General features: G+C 37.3%; 1 pseudogene across 1 annotated transcript in view; it reads right to left on the bottom strand.

The window, feature by feature from the left end:
• Nucleotides 1–22,121, bottom strand: part of LOC110832629 (fatty acid synthase-like) — a 56,097-nt pseudogene extending 33,976 nt beyond the window's left edge. Inside the window, exons 1-12 of the transcript XR_015536616.1 lie at nucleotides 21,467–22,121; nucleotides 20,707–20,881; nucleotides 20,312–20,432; nucleotides 19,446–19,560; nucleotides 17,768–18,072; nucleotides 15,930–16,074; nucleotides 12,650–12,766; nucleotides 11,090–11,198; nucleotides 9,929–10,186; nucleotides 4,593–4,778; nucleotides 2,433–2,748; nucleotides 81–323 (exon numbers count right to left, since the gene is read on the bottom strand). The product of XR_015536616.1 is annotated as a fatty acid synthase-like (transcript). The remainder of the gene's footprint in view (nucleotides 1–80; nucleotides 324–2,432; nucleotides 2,749–4,592; nucleotides 4,779–9,928; nucleotides 10,187–11,089; nucleotides 11,199–12,649; nucleotides 12,767–15,929; nucleotides 16,075–17,767; nucleotides 18,073–19,445; nucleotides 19,561–20,311; nucleotides 20,433–20,706; nucleotides 20,882–21,466) is intronic.
• Between the last annotated feature and the right edge of the window lie 1,466 nt (nucleotides 22,122–23,587).

Raw genomic sequence — 23,587 nt, 5'->3', positions numbered from 1 at the left:
ATGGGGATTGGATTCATGCGGCTCAGTAAAAGGAAATGTCATAGGCTTTTGTGATCAACATTATAAACTTTCTGCCTTACCTTCCTGAGCAAGAGTAACTTTTCATCCTTTAGGGTTTTCTCAAACACAATTTCAAGCCTAAAGCCATAGATGAACAGACTGTTTGTTTCAGGTTTCTCACGAGTCAGGATGCATGCCCCATCAGCCAGAGCACTTAAAGCAGTCTGCAGCAATTCTCTATACAGCAGGATGTTTGAAGCAATAACCAGTGTACAGTTGCGCTCATTTTCTAATTTGTGTTTTTTTAAACATAAGCTTAAACAATATTAGTAAAACATTTCAACAAGAGCCTAGAAGCATCTTAATGCTATTCACAAATCTTTAACCTTCATTAGCCATGCATTATGGCTCAAGTGTGGAACAGTTTGACAAGGGCCACAGTAACATACTACAAAACTATTAACCAGCAGACAGCCCCATAGTACACGGGCTTAAATCCCATATTCTCACACAATAAAGGTTAATTTGGTTATATGCACATTTTGCTTTCAGTTATAAAAATTTGGTGCTTTTGGCAGTAAACATGAATATCTTCTGCTTACTCTTTTCCAAAAATTTGGAGTAATGAGGAACATTGGTTACTCTAACACTCAAGTTATTTTCTTGGCACAAATTCTGTGCCTTCCCATGACTCCATCAAGTGCAAACATTACTTCTTGAAGCTTAAGCTAATTAGACATATTAATAATGAACAATGATGAAAACACAGACTATGAACTAGTAGAGATTTCAGTTCAATATAAATTGGCTCAGGACTTGGAACTCAAATAATTCCCAACTTTGCTAACCTAAAATCTAGCACAGTGCAAAAGAAGTACTTCATATTTTATAATTTTGGTTAATGGCTAACTGGGCAGCTTCCAAACTAGAATGTTTGTTGATAGGGGAGTGGGACTTTAATATCCAGTTCACCATTGTAGTTACACTCCTGTACACAGCTGATTATATTGCAGCTCTTATCATAAGTAATGTGTCAGCATGGCACAGTTCGACAAATGATTTCATGATCAACACAGGGCCTAGGTCATATAGGCCATTAATAAGGCACTATATTGGTGTACTTGAATCTGTTCTGAGGTCTGTACCTAGATATGAAATAAGAGAGTCCACTCCACTTTCATAAACACATAAAAATTGTAAGTTGTACCGAAACTGTGGGACAGCCAGATATTGAACTGGCAACCCCACAGTAGTAGCTTATCAATTATAAGTAGGAGAGCTGGTGTAAAACCATAACAAACTCGGTTTGGTTTCAATATTAAGAAACTCAGAAGAAGAAAACACAGAGGTATGCAGAATTATAGATAAATCTCAGAAGATAAATCTCATAATCTCATGAAGTGGCCCAGAAACTAGGTCATATGGAGAGTCAGACAGCCAAATGGTAACAGAAACTAGCTGACACCATCAAACTGCAGGACAGTCCTCTTGATGACACAAAAGCACAGTCAAGAAGGCATGAGCCAGGAGGGAAAACTTGCTGATGGATAGATCAGGCCAAAAGGGAAGGAGCCATAAGCTATGGAATGCCACACACTAATGTTCCAACCATCCAGGATATGGACTGGTCTGGTAACCACCATAAGAATCCTTGGATCTGCAAGTAAATGAGCCAGCTGGCACCGTGTCAGCCATGTTATCGGGAAATCAAGAGCTGTTAGGTACAGGAACATCTAAGGAGTGAACAGACTTTAAGATGGATGGAGAATGCATCATTAATGATATATATCATATATAGTGAACTGGATGTATTCTTTGATCTACCTAACTAACCTTACCTGTACATACAAAGAGACTGTGAAAAGGGTTAGATGCCAGGAGTAAAAACATTCAGAAAGGGGTTCTGCTCCCAATGGAAAACAGGGATAGTGGCAGTATACCACCAAGACAGAGCATAGCAGCAGGGTTCAAATCCTGCTTGCCCACCTCACGCCTCAAAGTGGTGCCAATGTTAAGATAGAGGATTAGTCATGTATTCTAATAGGCCATGGTACTGCACAGGGTGGTCAGTGGTAGTACAGAGGCCACCCAAGTGAACCTATATTGCTATATCTAAGAAATGTGTAAACCTATAAGAAGAAGAATTGTTGTGTTTCACAGACAGATGTGGAAATTCTGGTATGAGAACGATACTGTGGCTGTGAGGATGATGTGGTAGGAGTTGAGCATGCAAAGTTACTAGTAAAGAAGACAAGAGAGATAATTACAGAAATTGTACAGACAACATAAAAATGTCAGGAGGTGAGACAATAGAAAGGAAAAGCTGAAATCCCACTTTGTTTCCTCCTATCAAGACATAGACCAATCAACCTCAAGTGGAATAAAAATAATACTGACTATAAATTAAGTAACTCTGTGTCACACATTGTTACACATGCTTTTATAAGTGGCATGTCCGCAATGATGAGATTCACAGCTGGTGACAGAAGTGTGGTGCCTTGACTGTGCAGCTCCACCACCTTCACATGGGTGACACTCGTGTTCTCCAGAGCTATGTGTGTGCAAACCCTCAGTGCACTGTGCAAGTCATGGTGTGCAGGTTCTACATTAGGTGTGAACACGTATTTCTCGAGCACAGGCTTGGTCGGGGGCACTTGTATTGAGTTACGGCATTAGTTTGGAGTCCTCGCACTTCCACGTCTGCTGACTGGATGATATCCTACTCCTTATACACATGTACTGACAGCACTGTCACAAGAAACAGTAAAAATATTTACTTAAACTCTCTAGTACTAGTGAATTGGTATGTAATAGACACATTTAAGTTATATGTGCACAGAAATTAATGAAGAGAAGGGAGTGTGGATAATACTAACAATTTTAGAGGAACTGCATTGCTTTCAATTACAGGGAAAATGTATTCTAGTATTTTGGGTAAATGAATAAAAATATGGCTGGAGATATATTATGAAAGTTACAGAATGGCTTTAGAAAAGTAGCCAGACCAATAGATAACACTCAACAGTTGTAGATTATTCATATAACCCACCTTTGTAGTTTGAAAATGTTCTTTCACCGATTTTAATTTGTCTGAAAAAATACCTGATTGTAATTAAACATTGTAAATATGTGCTAATGGTTTTTTGATATGATTATACATCAATCAACTACATAGTCTGGTACACCATCAATACCTTCTGAGCATTTGCCCTTACGATTTTTGTTACTTTTTCTACTTTAAACTCAGTTACTTGGAATACAACCATGGTTTTATTACAACTGTGGTAACATGCAACTTGAGAATTTAACAAAATTTTGGTTCAAAAATTTATGGCTATTTCTGTGAAGTAGGAATTGAATATAATGAATTCTTCTTGGGCTACCAGCCATGTCAGGTGGTTAAATGGAGAAAAAACTAGCATTTTTAAAACCGTCTTCATCCTCGTCAACAACCTGACACGGCTGGTAGCCCAAGAAGAATTCATTACACTTAGTCACCATGAATGCTTCAGATAATACACAAATAGAATAATTCTGCTGTCTTCTGTGGATTTGTTATTTTTTCTGTCCCACATTTCATTTTGATTTTTTGATCATTTTGTCCTATAGTGAATAAGAACTGCAATGCTCTGAGATGATGACAATGTAAACATTTATTATAATTTTCAAGTATGGGATAATAAAAATAATATAAAATGGGCTGCACTATTAAAGCCTGAGTTAGATAGCACTGGCTTGAAGTATATTTGAATTCAAAAGGCAAGGAATGAGACAAGTGTAATGAATGTTGTAAAGACAGAAACAATGATACAGAAGTGCAAAATATTTTTAACAGTGTGAATGGGAAGAGTACAATTCACTTTTACAAACTAATGAAAACTGAGTACAGACGGAATTATACTATTATATGCAACTAAACCTTATGAAAAGCTGTACATGCTTACATTAATGTATATGGAGATCAAAGGGTCTGAAAGGTAAAACTGAAAAAGGAGAATGCCCTATGTGTGGCATGAAAATGTTCTGAAACCAAGTTGTAGAATGATGTTTATATTAGGAATGAAAGAGGACATTTTGGTAATGAGATACACACACAAACACATACACACAAAGAAATGCACATATTTACAATTTTATACATACATATATATGTGTGCACGCATACACGTGCACACACACATACTGCTTCAACCAGATTACTTGCTAGCTGGGTTCCCTAGTGCCATAGATAAGTGCACAGAATAACCAGGTAACCTGATAGCTGTTTAAAAACACTGACTCTGTTGTCAGTTGATTGTCCACTGCCCATCAGGATTATAAGTGCTCTGATGATGAAGGCAGCAAGAACCTCTATAATGTTGGTAAATTTCTTCCAGACTACGTGGTGCTACAACCCTGAAGACAGCCATGTACAAAGCAATGTTTTTGGAAGGAACAGAAATATTGTGGAGGTGTGCATGCAGTATGTATCACTACGTTCTTCACTCCATGCTAAGAACTCACAAGCAATCTGGTCCCATCAGTACACACATGCACATAAATATGCATGCATACAAATGACGTCTCATTCAAACTGAAATGAACCAACTCACCAACATCATGGCTCTTGGTGTTCAGTTCATGGACATCAGCTTCATGCCACTTGGCATCTATTGTGATCTTCTGGATATAGGTTGGAACAAGGAGACCTCGCGATTCTTCCTGAAGTATTTTCATCTGCAGCAAGTTGTCCAGGAATGCTACCCAGTTGTCTTTCCAAGAAATCTTTCCTGTTTGACCTAAGGGAGAACAAGAAATCATCTACATTAGACAGTACTGTATATTAGGGAGACTTCTACTCATCTCATACCATGAGGCCCACTGGAGTTTGGATAACAAAAGAAGGATAAGGGCATATTCTAATTTGCAGTATGTATATTTTTTAAATGCAGTCTATAAGAGTTTCATGATGTAAAGCCATTAAATTCTCTGTAAGTTCAAACCAGTATGGAGAATTGAGAGCTGATTAAATGTTTGCTCTAGTTCAATTTAGAACTTCAAATAAACTATAATGGTCAAAGACTCTTTTTCCTGTCATTAACTCATCACCTTCAACTGACTTGGAAATTTTACAATTCTTCCTTGTTGTTAAAGAAACTCCTTTAGCATGTCTGTGATTGGCAGCTTATAAGTCATTACTGGCAGTTAACATTACTGATTGGCCCTTGATAACGTTATACATTTAATGGAATTATATGTCATTTACGGGAGTCAAAAAACGTCACTATTACCAAGACCATTACTATTACCACCACAAGCTACATGTGGCAGACATCACACGATGACAGCCGGAAGATGTTCATTGTCCCAACACCACTCACTCCTAGCCAGTAAGCATTGTTACTCAACATTCCACGTAATATTCCAAATTCATAAGTTTTACTTCTATACTAAATCAAAAAGTGAAATAAGAGAGAAATTCAGTGTTTAATTACTTCTCAGAAATGTGGTGTTGTCTCACTGGTCAGTTTCAGTCAATACCCAGTAAAACGAGAGTTCTAACTAGGTTCCTGTATCTGTCTTCATTATTTTAAATACTGCAAATAAATGGAACATACGAAAACCTCCATACAGTACTTATGGGCCATGCACTAACCTTTATGTTGGTCACCTATTACTACAACCATATCCCCTGCACACACATTCAAATTGGTTAATAATTAACTAACTAACTAACTAGATGGCTTACCGAACCCGAAGGTTCATCACCGAATTAACCAAAGCCCTCCACCGGACCCTGTCCTGGGCCAACAAAATCCAGTTTCCTTCAACTCCTATCTCCCATAGATCCCGCCTGAGATTATCCTCCCATCTACGTCTAGGTCTCCCCAGCGGTCTCTTCCCTTCAGGTTTCCCAACCAGTACCCGGTGCACACCTCTTGTCCCATCCATGCGCGCTACATGTCCCGCCCATCTCACTCTTCTCGACTTAATCACCCTCACAATACTGGGGGAGCAGTACAGATTTTTAAGCTCGTCATTGTGCAGTTTTCTCCACGCCCCATCGTCTTCCCTCTTAGGCCCAAATATCCTCCTCAACACCCGATTCTCAAACACCTGCAATCTGTGTTCCTCCCTCTGAGTGAGAGACCATGTTTCGCACCCATACAAAACAACAGGCAAGATTATTGTTTTGTATACTTTAATTTTCAGGTTCTTAGAAATCAGACGGGAAGACAAAATATTTTGGACTGAGAAGTAGCAAGCATTTCCGGAATTTAGTCTCCTCCTAACTTCCTCACAAGTATCATTTTGATTTGTTATTGTTGTTCCCAAATATTTGAACTTTGTAACCCTTTCAAAGGATTTATTAGCTACCCTAAGATAATTTTGCCCGCCTGTCTTCTGATGACGAGATACTAACATGTACTTAGTTTTTTCTGAATTTACTTCCAGCCCCACTTGTCTACCAGCCTCTAGTAAAACTTCTGCGTTCCTCTTTATTGTATTTATATCGTCCCCCAATAAATTAACATCATCAGCATATGCCAATAGCTGATGTGTCCCGTTCAATTGCAAACCCTCCTGCCTACCTTGGACCTTCCTGATGGCGTATTCTAGCGCAAAGTTAAAGAGCAAGGGAGACAAAGCATCTCCTTGTTTTAGACCGTTCTTGATGAGGAATGTCTCAGATACATATTTACCTACTCGAATTTTGCTGCAGGTTTCATTTAAGCACATTTTTATTAGACCCACTAGCTTCTTTGGTATACCAAATTCAATAAGAATATTATATAGCACTTCTCTCTTCACAGAGTCATAGGCTTTTTTGAAATCTATAAATAACTGATGTACAGTCCCACCGAACTCCCATTTTTTCTCTAGTATCTGACGAATGCAAAAGATCTGATCAATCGTTGATCTGTTTCGTCTGAACCCACACTGATGATCCCCAATAGTTTCATTCGCATATGGGGTTAATCTTGCCAAAAGAATGTTGGATAGAATTTTGTATGAGGTTGATAGCAGCGATATTCCTCGGTAATTACCACACTCAGTCTTGTCCCCCTTCTTATAAATAGGAATAATTATGGATTCCTTCCATTGATGTGGCATCTCTTCCTTATCCCAAATTAACTGAATAAGCTTATGGATCCTCATATGCAACCCTTTGCCACCTGCTTTAATTAATTCGGCCGGAATCTGATCAATTCCTGGAGATTTATAACTTTTCAACTTCCCAATGGCTAGTTCCACTTCATCTAAGCTAGGTTCTGGCACCAACAGTTCAGCTGTATGCATTTTAATCTGTCTAATATCACCAGTATTATGAACATTTAAGAGCTCGCTAAAGAAATTTTTCCACCTATTCACAATTTTTATTGGATCTGCAAGCAAATTGCCACTATCATCCTTTACCAAATTAGTCTGGGGTTGATATCCTTTCTTAAAGTTATTAATGCCTCTGTACAGGTCTCTGATGTTTTTTTCCTTATTATTTGTCTCAAGTTCAGCAATTTTGCCCTTCAGGTATTCCCTTTTCTTAGTCCTAAAGGTTCTACTAGCCTCACGTCTCACGTTACATAGATTATCCGCATTTGTTTTGTTTGGGTTCTGCAACCATTGAAATTTTGTTTGCTTCCTTCGATCTATTAATTTTGAACATTCTTCATCAAACCACGGTTTATTTTGCTTTCTCCTGTAGTATCCTAGTTTCTCTTTTGCTGAAATTTTGATGCAGTTTCTGACATTTTCCCACTCCCTGTTGATGTCCACACTTTCATTATCCTCATTTGTCTCTAAAATTTGAAACCTATTCGAAATTTCAACTTGATATTGTTCCTTTGCCTCTCCCTCACTTAATTTTTTCAAATCAAATCTTTCTGTGTCAAAATTTTGTTTAGTTCGTCTACTTACTGAAAGCCGCTCCCTCACTTTTGCTACCACCAGATAATGATCAGTGTCGCAATCTGCTCCTCTGAATGATCTCACATCAATGGTTAATAATTATTAACCAATTTGAAGGTGAATTATAATTAGTGTTACCCAAAGTGAAGTCAAATTTAGGAAGCGTATTACCCACAATAATTAACTAATGTGCCACTGTTAAATTTAAAAATGGGGTCATTATAATACCTGATGATTAAATGATCTTTAAAATATAATCTGTCCATTATTTATTAAAAAAAGTAAATTAAGAGTGCAAAACTTTCTCCCTCATTCTAAGGGAAAAATTAAGATTGAGGATATCTTCGAACAAAGAATTAAGAATATATTTGGATCTAAGAATTAGTATGATGGAGAAAAATACATGAGCAGCTTCATAATTTGTACACTTTATTAAATATTATTAGACTGATTAAATAAAGGATGATGAGGTAGAATATACATGTACATACATGGTTATTATACCTGAAGAGAATTCTGTGTGGGTTATCTTAGTAATGGAGGGAGGTTTATATTAAAATGGAACTTTTTAAAATAGGGTTCAACTAATTCAGGACAGAACAAGACAACAAATATTCATATTCCACAAAAGCAAGGAATTTCTTTACCAGTTTAGCAGCTATCAACTTTCAAGACCTAGAATCATGACATTAGTAACTCAGAAAATTGGCCATCATTACATCCTATTTGCACATTCATCTGATTTTATAAGAAAGGATTTACACATTTTTGGGTTGAACTTTGATAAATGTATACAAGATGAAGTCATGCTGAAACTAGTCTGTAGTTAAGAGGTGATATCAAAATACAAGAAAAGAGGGAAGAGAACACATGACTTACGATAAGTGATGTGCATAAACACATACCTTTGTAATCCAGGGAGAGAAGAGAAAGGAGAAAAAGTATTGGTTTCATCTGACATATGAATGAGTGGAAAATAAATGGCAAAATATTTGAACATGCCAAAGATGAAACTTTAGTCAGCAAATTAAACATAAAATCAACTGAAAATAGGTGAGATTTGAGCTTTGCATAGTGATGAGAATTAAGAGGGACATCTTTTGGGATATATCATGATGTAATCTGGTAGACACTAACCATACATTTCAGAGGATCTGACTGATTATGTCAAAAGGGTAAGAACCACCTTCAAAGTTGCAAATGTGTTTATAGATCATCAAAAAATGAAACAAAGAAAATTTGCTCCATCCATCTTTATAGCTCTAAATGACAGAAATGTCAGCAAATGTTTCAAGTCTCATAATGTCATAATAAAACTCTTGAGTTCTAAGTACAACCCAGAAATTAAACATCACAGCCACTGATGGAATTCTACCGAAATACTGGAGAAGTGAAAGTTGTGCATGTCAAAATAAAAAATCGAGTCAAGATATTTTTTTTCTGCTTCCAAAGAACTGTTCATTGAGAATTTGTTCCTTAGTAACACACTGTGAACCAAACATTTTATCTGAATGTTTATTGACATATGAGATATGCAGTTCATAGGATGAGGCCAAGTACTTGTCTAATTAACTGCACTACACATGTACACCAAAGACAATGTGCCAACATATACTGTCTATAATGAGGTTTATACCAATTTTGGAACCATTGAGCTATATCAATTCTGACTTAAAATCTGACTCCTTTCTACATGCAAAACACAAGAACTGTAAGAAAGTATATTGTTTTATGTGGGCTGAAAACATTAAATGGAATACATGAAATATAAAGAAAAAACTCATATGATTTCAGAAGCTGCATAACTAGCAAATGTGGAATGTAGATTCAGAAGAAAACAACATTGAAGGATATAATAAATATCTGAAACCCATAATATATTTTTTTTTAAATTAAAAAAATTAATTGTACATTATATATCCATTACATAGGGTCACAACAGTTAGCTCATTTGCAAACAATGTCTACTAATAAACACCATCACATATTACAGCCTATAAGGTACATTAAAACTACTCCTTTAGATTGTAGTGCTACCTACCATGGTTGTCAGCAGAAACAAGGCCCCGAAAGAGTCCTTGGTAATCATAGCCATGTAGTCGTAACTCTTTATATATGTCCTGTGATGAAAGTTCAAGCAACTCATCATTAATGTGTGGGATTGAGGGCTCCAGCAACACCATTTCATAGGACATGTTTGCAGGTACTCGTACCAAACCACTTGCAAGTAATGCATTACCCTCCGTTTCCTCAAACCTCCCACTTGCTTGCTGAACCATGACGGTAAACTGAATGCTTCCTATAACAAAACAACTGAATATTAATGTTATGGGCTGTAGGTTAACCCTTTAAAGATAAAGAGAGTACTGAAGTGTACTAATTTTAAATGTCCTCAAGCAGTTACCTTGATGAAATTAAGTGTCTAGTGTTTTGTTTCTTTGTTTTCCTTATTAAATATAGTCAGCACTGCAACCAAAAGCATTATTAAGATTTTAAAACACATTATTTATTAGCATAATTCCAACATTTCCAGCAGTAACGTGCAGTGTTATTTTCAGTAAGGGAAGCAGTGTTTTCTTTTGATTGTCAAGTTGACAGTCAATTCGAGACTTGTCAAACATCACAATTTGCACTGTTGAAACAATGGGGGTTTGAGAGTTCTCATGTCATTTCAATGCTTTATGAATGTTGTTGGTATCACCAAATCCAGTCTTCTTCCATTTTTTTTCATTCAGAAACAATAGGCACGACCAACAACACAATTTTCCTATGTTACGGCAAAAAGATGGCCACTCTGTTTTCAAATACTGTTCCAAATAAAATTTCTTCACACACGATTTGGTCTGTCCTTCAAGTTCTGGCAACTTGCATGCCTGTCGTCCTCTTTCAATGATTATTTTCTTTTCAGAAAAGCCCCCACTATTAAACCCCCATTTTAAAAGGTGTTCGATTGCAGTCACATGAAGGTTCTCTACCAACATAACACTTTAGCTATGCATGTAGTCTAATCACTCCTCCGCCACTTGTACCACGAGATTGGAAATACTTCCCTTGCACGCAGATCGTTTACTTTCTGGAGTTTAACATGCTTCAAAATACGATTGCAGGAGAGGGACATATTGTTGAAAGGATAGGAAACATAAGCATGTACCACTTAAAACACACATATAGACTATGAATGATGAACTGTCATTATACAAACCTTCCTTGGGTATATCTGTAGTCCTGTGGAACCAAACATCCTCAAATACAACAGGTACATTGGTGTGAATTTTCCCAGTCATCAGACTAACAGATTTCCACACTAGTTCCTGTGCAAGATATAATGAGAATGATAAACAAGTTTTAACCTATCTTTGGAAGAACTGTATAGATGAGCGTACGATGAACAGGTCTCATATCATGTTTAATCTATGAACAAATCAATAATTTTCAATAGAAATCAGCATTGGACGTGAATACACAAGTTTTCTAGGTAATAACTTTTGTTTGAAAAGGTACAATATAACCCCCATTATCTACAGAGCCTAAAACGGAATTTAATATGGTTTCTGAAACTGAGCTGTCACAATTATTGTGTGACAAAATACAGATCTTATTAAGATTTACTTGCTGCACTTTTGATAACATATATAATTATATATAACAGAGAATAATTTATGCCTTACTGCAATATATTTCTCTCACTGATCAATGCTGTCAACAATATATCATATCTGTATATCAAACAGATTAACATGAAGATCAGTGTATACTGTAAAACTGTAGAAGTATCTGAAGCTTTCACGGCAATTAACTACAATAAATTCTTCTTGGGCTACCAGCTGTGTAAGGTGGCTCAATAAAGAAAAGAACCTTTTTAAGAATGTGCATTTTTTCAGTGGCTAACCATTAAATTCTAAATTTAAAAATGCAAAGCTATCATGAAATAACAAACAGAATGACCAAGGACATTTCTTACAACCTTAAGTGTGTGTTAGACTGCTCCAGAACTATTACTTTTAAGACAACAACCCTGATTTCAAGAGAACAGAAGCATGACACAATTACATTTCTCATTGTGTAAAAGTAAGAACCAAGTTTAGTTTTCTAAAAAGTGGTTAAAGACAATCTGTACCTAAAGATCAGAAAATATTCAACAATATAAGCTGATACTGGATTAATGTTTGTGAAATAACCATCCTTATGTAACTACAGTGATGAAAGGTATCAAATAAAAACAATCATCGGCAAGCACGCTACAGAGGACCAGTTTGTTACGCAGCTGCCCTGAAGATGAGAGCAGAGATGGCTCTCAAAACGTTGGCAGAGGATATGGTTTATTCACCATTCAGCCACCTGATGTGGCTTGTAGCCCAAGAATATTTCTACACAAAATCATAAATGAACACTGATTACTAGAATAATGTGATAAGAACATTTTATATAATGAAAAACCTGTATTTATGATAGATTCAAAAGGAAGTCAGATCAGCCAAACTCCTCTTTCTTACTGTGCATGTACAAAAATCATTTCAAAACACGTTTATTATTTCTATTCATTTTCTACGTTGAGTATCCCTTCTGGTCATATGTGTCTCAAGTATTACCTTATTTGTGATTTTGGTTCTGAGCCCTCTATTAAAACAACATGGATCAACTTCTGTTTTACAGTGAATTTAAAAGAAAAATAAGAAGCAAATTTAATCTAACCATGAGGTTGCAAGAGGGAATTTAAATTATCTTATCTTAAAGGTTAATAAAATTAATTATTACAACTCACAAGGTAGCCAGTGGCAGGAAAGAGATTTATGCCATTAATGATATATCCAGATAAATATTTCACTGATTCATCCTCTAAGCTGATAATCACAGATTGTTCACCAGATTTGACACTGGGCTGTAACAGAATCACAGTATGAGCATGCATAAAGAGCAGCAGAAAAACATATCTCAGTAGAGTGGAAATAATGATTAGATGTGACTGGAAGTACACATATCTGGAACAATGAGCAAATAGAAGATACAGATTTTACATGCTTGCTTCAACAGCCACAACCAAAACCCTTTGGATATTGCAGCATAATTTTTTGCAGCTGACCACACCTGCTTTAAGATGATTAAGTAAATAATTGTTTAGCCCTTTCACAACTACTATGTTTGGTACTTTTAAAATAAGACTTGGGTTTACACTGCGTAATAACACCTCCTTTGCAATTAATGTCACACAGAACAAGCACATCTTTCAAGCAAATATATTTATTTATTTGGTTGTATTGATTGTTATATGTCATGTATGAATAGGCTCTTCCTCATTTGTTAGGTAGCTGATATATCTCTTCTTGGTATGATATGGTAGCACAAGGGAGTTGAGTTGCAGCTGTCAGGAGTGCAGTCATGTCTACATGAATGCCAGAATTCGCCTCTACGGTGATAACAGAAATCAATCTGTACTTACAAAAGAAAATAATAGTGGCATAATGGTAGCTGAGATGTGGTTTCTTAGAAAGGTTTTGGCACTGTTACTGGTAGTAAGGATTTTCTACACATGCTTCCTGCAAATAATATATTTGGTTATCACAGAAAGTTGAGTGGGATTTGATAAATTTAATGTTAGATGTAAAGAAGTTATTTTAGAAGTAGTGGCAGGATTACAAAATTTGGTGGAAACCCAGGAGGTTCAATATTTTGTATAAAGAATAGAATTAATAATGGAATTAAGAAAATCCCCAAAATGAATAAGAAGTAATATGGATTGGTTTGAAGGATAAAATAGATTTTGCATGGGTTTTACATCACATGCACTCCAGGGCTGTTGGTGGTATAACCCCAATTTTATTTTGGAACTAGACAAGTAAGTTAATTTAATGTAAGATTTGTATTCTACGACCGAAATGTTAATACTAGAGGATATAAATAGTAGAATAGAAGATACATGAGTGGCTCTACCACATACCTGGGACCTCTATGGTGAAGCATGCAAAGAAGACCATGACTTCTACAACAGGATGACCAGTAAGGAGAAGTTTTGTAACTTCAAAGGCAAGATGTTGACAGAAGTTTCTGAGAGACAAGTTGTTCACATTTTGTATTACAGATATTATAGATATATGGTCAAACACTGCAGGTGAATACACATTTATTAGACAAGTAGGAAGAAGTGTTATTGGCTATTATCAAATGGATTAGCAGGTAAATTTATAGATTTTAAAATAGGAACAACATTAATTAGTAGTCATATGCTATCTGTAGTACTTGGTAATGTGTTATAATAGGATATAGGATAATATAATCATTGAACCTAGAAGGAATGAAAATGATAGCATGTTAGTTAGGTATACAGTGAAACCTCGATGCATCGTTTTCGGCGGGGGTGGGAAATAAAAACGATGAATGCGGGAAAGCATTAAAAATTTAAAAAAAAACAATGTTTCTCTTTCAAAGTTACTTCTTTTTACCAAAAAAGTCTTTAATGGACAACTGGTTTGTCGAAACTTTACGTTTTAGACCAAACAGAGCACTTTCCACGTTCAAAATGTTTTCCTCGTCACGTTCACTAATATTAAGCACATAAAAGAACGACTTCACTTTCGCCAATGCAGCGTGCGCTTCGGCAAAACTCGGCAAAGCTTCGGGCTCGCATTCGTCGTCTTCTTCTTCCTCACCACTCCAACCCCCTTTGCGGACAATAACATGAAGAATGGAAATACTATTACTGCCGAACTCAACGAAACGTAGCTGTAGAAGACACGAGATGAACCAGAAGAATGAAAAGTGTCTCCTGCCTTTCCTTTGTACTTGTAATAAAAGCATTTGTGAAGAAATTCACACTGCACATGCCATCTGGCATCGCTGGAACGAAATATGAGTGCACCCTAATTAAAATCGTAAAATTTCTGACAATGCGCGCCGCCATTCTCTCCAACTATCACCCCTGCACAGCTGACCCTCATTCCAAAAGAATGTGCTGGTTGGGCGACATAACAGGTTACCGCTACTGTGTATTCCAAAAACATTATGCGTCTTTCGGTATTAATTTATCTCTAAACCCAGCATTTTAAATTCTCAGAAACGATCATTGTGGGAAAATTGTGGGCCGGGACTAAGATTTTTGAACGATCGATGCGATAAAACGATAGTTCGAGGAACGATAGAAGCGGGAAAATGTAACATTATTTTATATGGGATGTATTCGGGACCGAACAAAACGGACGATGCATCCGGGAAAACGATAGTTCCGGGAACGATGGATAGAGGTTTCACTGTATATGGAAGGAGAATTTGTTGAAAACTTAAACAGTAATAAAATATGGTTATGTATGGGACGAATAGAATATATTTTGCAAGAGAATAATATTGACAGGAAATCATATAGTCTGTAATTTATGATTATGAAACATTGGTTTAATGAAGAATGGATGTCTAAGAAGTAACTTAATTAAGTAACAATTAGTAATAATTTCAATTTTTATATACTGCTTTGTTATAATTTTAAAGATAAATATGTTTTTAAGTCTTAATTCATATTTTCCCATCATTCATGAGGGCCAATTATTTCGTTTATTCATAATTTATATATTAGCAACTCAACACAGCTGGAAGCATTTAAAGAAATGTTGGTGTAATATCTGTACTCCTCCCCCAGTATTGTCAGGGTGATTAAGTCGAGAAGAATGAGATGGGCTGGGCATGTAGCGCGCATGGATGGTACAAGAGGTGTGCACCGGGTATTGGTTGGGAAACTGAAGGGAAGAGACCGCTGGGGAGACCTAGACGTAGATGGGAGGATAATCTCAGGCGGGATCTATGGGAGATAGGAGTTGAAGGAAACTGGATTTTGTTGGCCCAGGACAGGGTCCGGTGGAGGGCTTTGGTTAATTCGGTGATGAACCTTCGGGTTCGGTAAGCCATCTAGTTAGTTAGTTGATGTAATATATATTTTATCTAAAATGTTTAACCGTATACTGTCTTGTCTTCAAGTCAGGTGTAATAAGATATAGTGTTAGCTGGTGTGCCTACTGCAGGAAATATCTAATTTTCTAAAACTCAAAATGTGGACTTACCTCTGCTGTGAAGCGCATGACATACCAGTCCTCAGAGTGCTCCCACTGGACTAGCGGGGAGATCATTGGGGTTCCCCTGCTTACTGGGTATTTTACTGGTGGATATAAGTTTGCCAACTGTGGCTGTAAACCCAGCTCATACAACCTGCCACAGTAAAAATAATTCCACAGTACTGAGTATCATTGTAAGCAATAAAATATACTACATTATGCAGGATTTAGGGTTTCAATTTAAACATTTCAGTGCCAAGCATGTCACTGCATAGTTGAATTTTGGTCACATCAGTCTCAGAAATATTAATTTTCAGCTTTTGAAATTTGTTTCTCACATGAACATAAAAATGTATGTTTGACTGGAAAGGCTTTCTGATGTGTCTGTGTTTTAATGGCCAGAACTTGTAATTTTACTACTGGAGTTGCATGTGTCTTCAAAGTGTGCTCTGGGCATGATGCTTGGTAATGTTTGGAAAGTGCACATGCTATCAGACATTTTTCCATATTTTTGTATGTTTTCTGTCTTTAGTACTTAGAAATACATGTTTAATAAGGTATTAAAAACTGTATATCAATTTTATAGTTCTACAAATTCTTGTACAGGTCAATGATGCACTTTTTTAACATTACAGATAAAGTAAATGTGCCATAATGTGTCAACCTTATGCAGAATAGCTTGCAAGTCATTACAAATATATACTGCAAGAAATATGAAATTTAATGGATAGAGATTAAACTTGGTGCAAAAGTAACTTTATCAAAGGTGCAAGGTTCCACCAAATGAGTTTATTACAACTTACTGACAAAATATAATTTTGGACCAAATTAAAGAAGATTCACTCAACTTTAGTAGAGTAAAAGTGCAATGCTGAATTTTGAGTATATTTCTTACCATATGACAGTACATCTTTGGCATAAATGACAAAGTAAACATGAGCTGTCAGACATGTATAAATGTGGTATCAAAACAGTCATTATTTCACGATATAAAAAAATTGTATATTATTTTGCTTAAATTCAACGAGAATTGTCTGAAGCTACAATTTCAATATTACTGCTTTTCAGAGTTATCCTTTAGGTGATAATGTGTACAGAACTTCATACTTGCGACTGTTAACAGCCCTGAGATATGTGACATAATAAAAGTAAAATTTTGGCTAGCTTATGAAAATGGACTTATTTTGTGGTATGTTTATTTTAAAATACACTCATATTGGATAACAACAGCAATAAAGTAAATACACCCTAAAAGTATTCTCATAGAAATACAATTTTAGGATAAAATAATGTGAAACTATTCAAAGGTACTGGCATATTAACTTTATGAAAATAGCATGTGTAACATTTTATTTTTGCATAATTCCTAAAATTTAATAATATTTTTGAAACAGTGATATCAGAGAAGCTCAATGCTCATGTACTACTTCATCAGTCACACACAGAAAATGGCAAGTGCCATTAAGATCTGTGACAGTGAAACCACATCCATTTGTTAACTTAACATGGTGTAACCCATATACAACATGCATCAAAAATTAGTTGTGTGACTTTTTTCTATTACCATGTATAAATCACTTCGTAATATGGTGCACGGTTCTCCAATTGTCAACTTAGTCAAATATTGCACATCTAACCTTCATCACTTTATGTGTGGCCAGCTCACTGAGCATTGCCATTGCTTACAGCTAAACCATTACTGCTGGTGTTAAAGTCTCATCAGCAGTTCTGTACTATGGACTTTAAATCTTCTACTTCCAAATTATGAAGATTATTAAAGAGAGTTTATATCATGCTAGAATCTAATGCTGATCAGCTATTTCATTCCCTACTAAGAATATACCCACTTGCCCAATGCAGTGAGCAGCCACCAGGTGCATTCAGGGTGACCTTGCTGAGTAATGGCAATGTGGGTGATGCCTTTGTTGAGTGAACATTCCAGTATGGGCTGCAGGAGACCATGTGGTGCAATCTCAATGGTGATGGCATTATGTGGAATGTGTTGTGATGCCTCCTTGAAAAGCACTGCATTAAGTAGGTTATTGATGTGATACTCAGCTGATGCATGCATTGCCAGTAGTGTGTTCCATTGATATTGTGGCACTGAAGAGCTCACCCAACGGGAAGACCGGGGCTTTGGGCGTGGAATCAACTGCACAAGCACAAATGCAAATTACACAGACTGACACATTAATTAACCTTTAAAGTACCAGGCTTTAAAATCCCTGTATGCTGGCCCGATTGAAATCCCACTGTTATGTTACACTGTGTATGTTTTTCTGATAAAACAATGTATCTTTCTCAATAACCCACATACAATATTAACATAAATTTCACACTGTTAAAGAGTTTACTTTACCACTTGGAACTGTTCCTCAAGCTGTCACTCTGTAAGATTTCTTCTAATTGGAAAGAATATCCCATGTATTTATACTTTCTCTTATAATCAGATTCATATTATGGAAAATATTGTAATGTTATTAATGTATTTATCCCAAAATGTGAACACATTGTGCAAATGTTTCTTTTGCCTCAGATAAATAACAGTAGATTTCTTTGTTCTTGTTATACACTCACACAAAGATAGGTTCATTCAAATTTTCTCCCCCATAAAGCAGTCTACCATTTGAGGGTCAGATTTGCACATAGAAATGAAGAGTACAAAACAAGGGGCCTCACAACAGTATAAACTCATTGCTTGGTGTTTCATGTACTTTTTTTCCAGACAGGACAACGGAGATGATTTTAGCCTTGGTTGGTTGTTGTATCCCCTTTCCATTTACTGCCATGCCTTCCTCTGCAAGGAAAAGTTCACCAAAAATTGTTTCTTGAATTAAAACTAACCAGCAAGTTCATGTTGTCATTATTATCATTTGTAATGGACAGCCCAGATACATTTTCAACAAACTCAGATATCCACAATGTAAGTACAAGACACAGATATAATCTTCATGTACCAAACACTAACCTCAGTAAATATCAAAAAGGAGCTTACTACACTGGAATTAAGCTATTAAATAATCCCCCCTCCCCCCAAGAAAAGTCTGAATCATGATATAAAGAGGCTTTAAGTCAGGACTAAAAGAGCATCTCCTATCTTACTCCTTCGACTACACAGAAGAATTTCTCTCTCTCTCTCTCTCAAGTCACCATAATTATGTAAAATTTGAGGTTTTCACAGCGGTGAGTATGAAGATTGCTGTCTGCCTTTCACACATGACAAACTCTCTCATTCCAAGATGTGTTGGCCACCACACTATGAAGCAGTCTCTTATTAACGCAATGTGATTGCGGCCGACATTTTTACTATTTTACTACACTCCGTAGAACACCCTACACACATAACTAGACATCCACCCCTACAAAAATATCCACACCTTACAAGGACACACACATCCATTTCACATGATTTATATCTAAGTTGGTATCACACTTGCAACACAATTACCACAACAGAGCAAGCCCCTGTGAATGGGTTAAATAACAGAAAACTGCACCACCTCTCCAGAGGCACACAAAATTTACATGCTGCATTCAGTCCTCTTCTCCATGTACGCACTGAGCAACAGGACGGCCAACCATCGGGGACACAAGTGGTCTTCTCTCGGACGTCAGTCTGTCTAGTGTTGGTGCAATCCTGCTGCAATATACCAGGAACAGTGTAAGATACACATGAAATCTAGAATCTCAAGGGGCCACTTTCATAGACATTGGAGGCAAAGTCGTCTGAAATGAAACAATCTCATGCCAACTTATTTTTCTAATGGGTGCCTCCTGCTTATTCAAATATTTAATCTGAAATGGGGGCGGGGGGGAATGCTGTTCATAGACTTACCGGGGATTAGACACGTAAGACCAAACATCCAACATGCAGTCAGCCTCTGTCAGAGCATTACTGTTGCTTGACAGAAAAAGTATTTCTCTTCCAACTTGGTACATATTCCGAATATTCATCCAGTTAATATTCTTTGTGATATGAAGTCAGAAGATGAGTGTCCTTAATGCACTAGTTTCGCACATTAATGACGAGGAATCTTTCTCCAAAGGGTACAAATGTTAGTCCCCGTTCTTTGTTTACTACGCCGACAAGGATGGTAACTTGTAAAGTGATTTATTGACAATGGAGTTTCATATCTGTACTCACTTTTATTGTGGGATTTGAGCACTTTCTTCTGGTTAGAACCTATTTCCAACTACCCTGTATTATTTAGATTATATATTCCTTGTACTGGTGCCTCTTATGAACGAACAGACACACTCACTCACATCCATTTATTGTAGCTCTATACATAAGCTGCATTTTGTGAGCCAATTAATATGCTGTCTCTTTGAGAAATGTTGGTCCATCGCCCTATCTTGTGTCAGGTGCACAACACAGAGGTTTTACGTACCTGTAAGAGGCCATCTAATGGCGGCCAATATCGTTCTGGTACTTCACCCCAGGCTTGTCAAATTGAACACCCAAAGGGATCTGAAGGAGATAACGGTCATGATGGCAGCATGGCCAGTGTCCTAGAACATTAATGAAAATACATACACACATCACATCAGTCCCATGCAATTTCTGTTGCCACTGATTACTTACTGCTAATTATTTTACTTTTACTGTCCATTAAAATCACTTTTTTCTCACAAATATGGCATTATTAGAATTAAGAGCACCACAAAATATAACAAGGTTACAAATGCCACTGTATTCATTTACAGTACCACATATAATATTGGTCAGACTTAAGTCTCTCATAAGACAAACACATCAAATACATCCTAATGCTCATGTACTTACACAACACATGCCAAGTTCAGACAGAGATGAATCCCTTGCGGACACAGGTTCCTCTTCTGATATCAAGTCAGTCTGCCAACTGTTGCCACTGCTTCTATGGCAAGCTGTATGAAGGTCAGGTTACTTACAGCATGCCGCTCAGAAGGATCATTCTATTTCTTGTAATCTGCTACTCCTAGAAAAAAAATACATTCACATTAAAGAAATAAAGATTCCACCATACATGTATCACACTCCTCTAAGAACACACAGTTAACACTTCTACCTTAGACAATGAGCACACACCTTCCATTTTCACAAGACAGATTTTGTCATGTTCACTACCAACCCATTCACAAGTTATCACTTCTAATATACGTCATGACTGTGAAACAAAAAGTAACCTCCCTATCTCACAGATTCATACTGGAACCTTTCTTTTCTCCCCCACTCCCAACTGCAAAAAAAAAACATTAGACATGTGGGCTGACATTATTCCACACCACATCATAAAATTTTCACTAAAAACTCTGCCACTCCTTCCCACACACATACACATCAGTCCTATGCAACTTCTGTTGCCACTGATTTTAGTTTCACTGTGCTTTAAAGCCTTTCTTCTTTCCACAAATATGGTGATATTTGAAATCTGATCACCAGGAAATACAACAACCAAGTTACAAACGGCACTGTAATGATAAATAGTGCCGCATATTCTTGGCAGACTTAACTCTATCACATGACAAGTACATCTAATACATCATATTGCTCATGTACTTACACAATGCACGTCAAGTTGAGACAGATAAATCTGTAGCAGACAGGAGTGACCTTCGTGATCACAGCCAAATTCCTGTTGCGATACCAAGTGCCTCACCCCCACCCCCCGACACAAATGCATAAAGAAACAGCATTCTGATGACGCAGTTGATTGGACATGTACTTTTGTTCTGGGGGGCACACCACTCAGGCACCATTGCTAACTAGCATTCCTTCACGTTACAAGGCAAACATATTGAAGTTCCTCAAGTAACTGTACAACGCACCAAACCCGCAAATAATAAACACTTCTGAGTACATAAATGTCACTTATCAAAGCCGTAAACACCTCATGGCGTTCATTTCTCTGACTCCTCGACAATCATCGACACATAACCTCAACCGACTAACGAGAACACCCCATAATTTCCAGGCTCTTATTCCGTAACCTAATAACAGCCCACAAAGATCACTGTTCGCACACAGAAACTTACAGCAATGATTCTTGCATTATGGCATTTTAAGAGACTGAATATTAGCCATTATGAACTGAAATAAATTTAGCACGCAAGCATCTTCCAAGGCGAAACACTAGCAACTCGCTACACGGCCAGTCATACCACACCTCCGAGACTCACGCAACAAATCTTACCAACTTCTGACTTCCTTTCTATCTCTATCTCTCTATACGAACTTGGCCACAACGAAATCTAGTAGCTAACCAATAAACTACGTACTGCATCGACATAAGTGATCGAACCAGAATCAGAATATACCACACGCCTCGTAGCCGAAGAGGCAACGTACGAAACTGCGGAGGACGACGACGGCAGTTCAAGACCCAGCGGATTCTTACAGTAGTATTAAGTTGTAGAAATAAAAGGAGGGCAGAAACGGGTTTGGTATTGCATACTTTACCTTCCTGATTTCTGCCCTCTAAAAAATTACAGAGGGTCGAAATGGGTGGGTATGGGAGCCCAAGATCAGAGGAAGGAGGGGTTATGTAAAAATATATTTATGAGAGAGCAGCCAAGGTGGTCCACCAACACCAAACAGACATATCATTTCATTTCCAGGTCAACAATCTTTAACCAAAACCCACGTGTTCAAAGCACTTGCGTCGAAAAAGAAAGCATCCAGCCAAATAAATAAACAAATCTGTCATCTACTGGGCATGAGATTTTTGCAAGCAAATCCAAATTCATAACAAACACCACACCCAAAACTTACTAGTTTTGTAACCTATCCCCTTGCTCAACACAGCAAACTCCATCGCCTGCAACTTATTTAACAGGTTCAGCGCCTCCCGTAGTTCTCACGCTTGCCGACAAAAACGATCTATGAACGTACACGGGATAATGGGCTGTCAACGCTTCTATTAAGTCTGCCTCGGACAACGCCGGCGATAGATTCTTTGCTAATAAGGCATATCTCAAGAAGTGTTCCGACATGCTTTCTTTGTTCTTGTAAAACTTGTCCTGGTACAGCGAACATCGCGCGGTTGCTTGTATCTGCTGATTCCACAGCAATTGGGTTATGGCGACCTTGAACGGCTCATAACTCTTCAAATCTTTGTGTATCGCCGTGCACCACTGCTTAGCATAGCCATCCGTTATTGACTTAAAAGCAATCGGGAGCCGAACCGAATCTGTTTAGAACGGTCGCTGTAAGTTAGAAGCACAAGATCTAACAAGTGCGCACATGACACTGCGACGGGCCTTGCTTAACCAATCCGTGCGTAGTAGTTGTGCTGTCGCTGCTACAATCTACAGGCCCATCCGACAACACTGGCAGATTTGTACTTATTCTAACTTCGCGTTCTCTCTACAGATGTTCGGATTCATGGCGGCAAACAGGCGTTACTGATTGGGTTGAGGTCCCGGGAACTAAACCATCTAAATTGTCACTAGAGGGCCTGTCTTTCTCACTGGTAGTTGGCTGGTCCGAACGTCTACGAGCACCTGATAATTTCTCCTACATTTTGCCTAATCTAGACGTTACTTCCTCTATCTTGGATAGACTATCCTTCTCCGCAGGGTCCACACGATCTCGCAGTCTACGTAATTTAGCCTCGTCCTCAATTGCAGTGACGGGGATAATTTCCATCTCCTTTCTAAAATTTTGCAAATCCTGCCGAAAGGTT

The sequence above is a fragment of the Zootermopsis nevadensis genome, unplaced genomic scaffold (assembly GCF_977971745.1).
Source record: "Zootermopsis nevadensis isolate Lab colony 2312 unplaced genomic scaffold, Znev_1.0 Znev_ptg000023l, whole genome shotgun sequence".
Taxonomy (NCBI): Eukaryota; Metazoa; Arthropoda; class Insecta; order Blattodea; family Termopsidae; genus Zootermopsis; species Zootermopsis nevadensis.
Note: the sequence above shows the minus strand (reverse complement) of the source record. Positions and strands in the feature narration are given on the sequence as shown.